The 5113-nt window shown below is 41.2% G+C and overlaps 1 non-coding gene across 1 annotated transcript; it reads left to right on the forward strand.

Annotated features, from left to right (window-relative positions):
• The first annotated feature begins 1332 nt into the window (after positions 1 to 1332).
• Positions 1333 to 1470, forward strand: LOC126007945 (small nucleolar RNA SNORA51). Its single transcript, XR_007495412.1, has one exon. It is a non-coding gene; the product is annotated as a small nucleolar RNA SNORA51 (small nucleolar RNA).
• The last annotated feature ends 3643 nt before the right edge of the window (positions 1471 to 5113 follow it).

A 5113-nucleotide genomic window follows, 5' to 3' on the forward strand; every position in this document is an offset into this window, starting at 1 on the left:
AATGGTCTTGACTAGATTGAGAAAGGTTCCTTTCATTCCCATCTTGCTGAGAATTTTTATCAAGAATGGGTGTTGAACCTTATCGAATGCTTTCTCTGCGAGGTAAAATTCAAATGGATTAAAGACCTAGATATCAGACCTAAAACCATAAAGTATATAGAACAACATGTAGGTCAAACACTCTATGACATTGAGACTAAAGGTATCTTTAAAGAGGAAACCATACTCTCCAAACAAGTGAAAGCAGAAATAAATAAATGGGACTATATTAAGCTGAGAAGCTTCTGCACCTCAAAGGAAATAGTGCCCAGAATACAAGAGCCACCCACTGAGTGGGAGAAACTATTCACCCAATACCCATCAGATAAGGGGTTAATATCCAAAATATACAAGGCACTGACAGAACTTTACAAGAAAAAACATCTAACCCAACAAAAAATGGGGAGGAAAAAAACACTTTGACAAAAAAGAAATACAAATGGCTAAAAGGCACATGAAAAAATGTTCCACATCACTAATCATTAGGGAGATGCAAATCAAAACAACTATGAGGTACCATCGCATGCCACAGAGATTGGCACACATCAGGAAGAAAGAGAATAAGCAGTGCTGATGGGGATGTGGAGAGAAAGGAACTCTTATTCACTGCTGGTGGGAATGCTGTCTGGTCCAACCTTTGTGGAAAGCGATATGGAGATTTCTCCAAAAGCTGGAAGTTGAGTTCCCATATGATCCAGCTATACCACTCCTAGGAATATATCCTAGGAACACAAAAATACAATACAAAAATCATTTCTCACATCTATATTCATAGCAGCATTATTTACAATAGCCAGACTCTGGAAACAGCCTAGATGCCCCTCAATAGATGAACAGTTAAAGAAATTATGGTACATATACACAATGAAATATTATGCAGCCATCAGAAGAGATGAAGTCATGAAATTTTCCTATACATGGATGTATATGGAATCTATTATGCTGAGTGAAATAAGTCAGAGGGAGAGAGATAAACACAGAATGGTCTCCCCTCATCTATGGGTTTTGAGAAAAATGAAAAACATTTGTGTAATGATTCTCAGAGACAAAATAGAGGAGGACTGGAGGGTCTAGCTCCTGACATGAAGCTCACCACAGGGATCGTTTAGTGCAGTCACAGAAATAATTACATTGAGAACTATCATAACAAAATGTGACTGAATGAGGAAAGTAGAAAGCCTGTCTAGAGTATAGGTTGGTGTGGGGTGGGGAGGAAGGACACTTGGGATATTGGTCATGGGAATGTTTCACTGGTGAAGGATTATATATATAAATAAAAAAAAGAAAAGATAAGGCCTCCCAATTCTTACCACAGGCTGTGTTCTTTACACTGACTGTATAGAAAGAGAAGGTACAGTAAATGCACCCCACCCCATATACACCTCAACACAGGCCCTTTGCCTGGTCTGTATTGTAAATTGGGGGACCAAAAATAGCATTTAAAAATATCCTAGTGTAAAAATAGTCTGATATTTTTAAATAGCTAGTGTTTTTTTTTTAAATAGTCCAGTATTAAAAATAGTCAAGTGTCAAAAAAATAACCTAGTATTTAAACATAGAATAAAATGCTATTAAAAAACAAATGTTTCAACAGATGTACCACCACAGAGGATGCCCAAATGACAAATACACTCATGGAAAGATGTTCCTCCTCCTTAAACTTTAGGGAAATGCCAATTGAAAAAAACACAAGGCACAAAGGATAGCTGTCTGTGTAGCTGCAATGAAAAAGACTGAAAAACAGCAGCACGTTAAAAGGACAATTCCTCACAATTACCGGGAGTTATCCCTGGAATGCAAGGATGGCTTGACATAGCAAATTAGTCAACATAGTCTATGGTGCTAATAGAATGAAAAGTGGAACATAAACCATCTTTACAGACTCAGAAACATAATTTGACACAAAATGCAATGTGCATTAGTAATAATCTTTAAAAGCTCTTAGATCGGACAGAAAGGGAATCTACCTCAGCTTAATGAATGTAAGTCCACAGCTCATATCAGACTTCATGTTTTGTTTGTTTTTCACCAAACATCAAGAAAAGAAAGGGAGGGGCCGGAGAGATAGCATGGAGGTAAGGCATTTGCCTTTCATGCAGGAGGTCATCGGTTCGAATCCCGGCGTCCCATATGGTCCCCTGTGCCTGCCAGGAGCAATTTCTGAGCCTGGAGCCAGGAATAACCCCTGAGCACTGCCGGGTGTGACCCAAAAACCACAAAAAAAAAAAAAAAAAAAAAAAGAAAGGGAAATTTCCTCTCACAATTACTATTCAGCATAGACCTGAGCATTTTAGTTAGAGCTATCTGACAAGAAAAAGAAAATAAAAAAATTGGGGGGGGGGGCCCTAGAGTAATACTGTAGTGGGGAGAAACTGTGCCTTGCGCATGACCTACCCAGGTTCAATCCCCAGCTTCCCATATGATCCCCTGAGTGCCCTCAGGAGAGACCCCTCAGAGCAGAGAAAGAACCCCTGAGAAAGAAAAAGGGAAAGAGCGAAAGAGAAAAACAAAGGAAAGAAAGTAAAAGAAAGAAGAAAGAAAGAATAAGGGGGCTGGAGTGGTAGCAGAAGCAGTAAGGTGTCTGCCTTGCACGTGCTAACCTAGGACAGACCAAGGTTAGATCCCCCGGCGTCCAAAAGGAGGGAGGGAGGAAGGGAAGGAGGAAAGAGGAAAGAAGAATGGAAGAAAGGGATGGAGGGATATAGGAAGGAAAGAAGGAAGGAAGGAAGGAAGGAACGAAGGAATGAAGGAACAAAGGGAGGAAGGATGGGAGGGAGGAAGGAATGGAGGAAGGGAGGAAGGATGGGAGGGAGGAAGGAAGGGAGAGAGGGAGGGAAGGAGGGAGGGATGAAGGGAGGAAGGAAGTAAGTGAAGAAGGGAGAGAGAAAGGAAGGAAGGAAGGGAGGGAGGAAAGATGGGAGGGAGGGAGGAAAGGAGGAAGGGAGGAAGGATGGGAGGGAAGAAGGGAGGAAGGGTGGAAGGGAAGGAGAGAAGGAGGGAAGGAGGAAGAAAGGAAGGGAGGGAAGAAAGGAGGGAGGAAGGGAGAGAGGAAGGAAGGATTGACAGGGGGCCTGCATGGTTCCTGGATTTGCAATAAGCGATGCTGTATGAATAACTTGGCATGGGTTTGTGACTACATGTTTGGGCAAGCATTTCTGTAGGATGATCTCCCAGGAGTGGGAGACTGGCTTAAGCCAAATAAAATATAGTATGGTGGACATGCCCAGGCTCCCTCATGAGACACTCAGACACTGTCATGCCAGCAAGGAAGAGTGACTCTCTCCTAGATTTACCAGCAGATGGAGTCACCTTCTTTTGACATCATTGCTAGTTCAATGAGGGAAAATGACACCAGTCATAATTTTCATGGACATGGACCTTTTGGAAATGAGCTCAATTTCTTTTCATGTGTGTAAACAGTAAACAGTCTTTTCTGTAAACAGTCTGTTTGGAACTCGGAGGTGACTCAAAGTGCGGAAGCACATGTCTGGCATGCACAGAGCTCCAGATGTGATCCCTGGAACTCTTTGGCCTCCCAAAGACCAGTAGCTTTTGACCTGGTGCCCCCAGTACCATTGAGAAGTCCCCCCAAACTGTCTGAATAGTAATGCCCGTTACACATAGTTGTGCTGAGTTATCTGACTCATCCATTTTTCTTTGTTCCTCAAGAACCAACTGGTCTTAGTTTGCCACCCATGTCCATTGCAAGCTTTGCCCCTCACTTGTCCTTTGTCTTTAGCCTTGGCTCAGATATGATGAGACTTTAGTATAAATACATCAGTAGACATGTCCCAGTATGTAATGACTTTTAGATTCCAAATTATAATTAGAAAGTCTTCACACCTTAAAGTCTTAAATGATTGCTTTCCTATGTTGCTTTTCAAAAAAAAGTTTTGGCTTCTTTTTCACTTTATTTATTTTACTTTATTTTATTTTATTTTTAGTTTTTGGGCCATACCCAGTGTTGCTCAGGGGTTACTCCTGGCTGTCTGCTCAGAAATAGCTCCTGGCAGGCATGGGGGACCATATAGGACACCGGGATTCGAACCAACCACCTTTGGTCCTGGATTGGCTGCTTGCAAGACAAACGCTGCTGTGCTATCTCTCCAGGCCCTTCTTTTTCACTTTAAAACTTTTGATTCTAGGTTCAGAGCTATAGTTCAGCAGGCAGGGTATTTGATGTGTATGCTGCTGACACAGATTTGATTCCCAGAATCCCATTGATTCCCCTGAGCCTATCAGGAGTGATTCCTGAGTGCAGGACCAGGAGTAATCCTGAGTCAAAAAAAAAAAACAAAAACCTATGATTACTGATATGACTAATTTAACTACTGACACCCCTTCAGTAACAATATTGCAAATCACAGTATGAAAAGGGGGAAAATAGAGAGGAAAACTGTTTGCTAAAGAAGCAGACATGGGGAAGGCTGAGGAAAACTGAGGACATTGGTGGCAAAAAATGTGCACTGGTGAAGGGATGAGTGTTATATAGCATTATATAACTGAAATTCACTCATGAACAACTTGATAACTGTATCTCATGATGAGTCAATTAAAATTGATTTAAAATAAAATAAAAATGTAAAACTTATTTCTTTATCACATATCTTAGGTACAAAGTCAGCATTAGACGTTTTTGTATATGATTATTCCAATGGCCCAAGACCATTTATAAACTGAATCAGGGTTTTTTTTTTTTTTTTTACTAGTTTAGTTTGGTAACTTTATCAACTACTAATTACACCTTAGAATTGGCCTCTTTTTATTTTTACCCTTTTTTTGTTTTTGAGCCACACCCGGTGATGCTCAGGGGTTACTCCTGGCTATGTGCTCAGAAATCAATCCTGGCTTGGGGGACCATATGTGATGCTGGGAGGATCAAACTGCGGTCCATCCTTGGCTAGCCCAGGCAAGGTGGATACTTTATCATTTGTGCCACTGCTCTGGCTTGGCCTCTTACTTGGCTTTCTAATTTATTTGGTTCACTTGACCACACATGAGTCAAATAAACATGTTTGGTTAAGGAGGTTGAAGAGGCTTAAGATCTGGTTGGGAACTGGGTCTTCCTATTAGT

Source organism: Suncus etruscus, chromosome 4 (assembly GCF_024139225.1).
Source record: "Suncus etruscus isolate mSunEtr1 chromosome 4, mSunEtr1.pri.cur, whole genome shotgun sequence".
NCBI lineage: Eukaryota > Metazoa > Chordata > Mammalia > Eulipotyphla > Soricidae > Suncus > Suncus etruscus.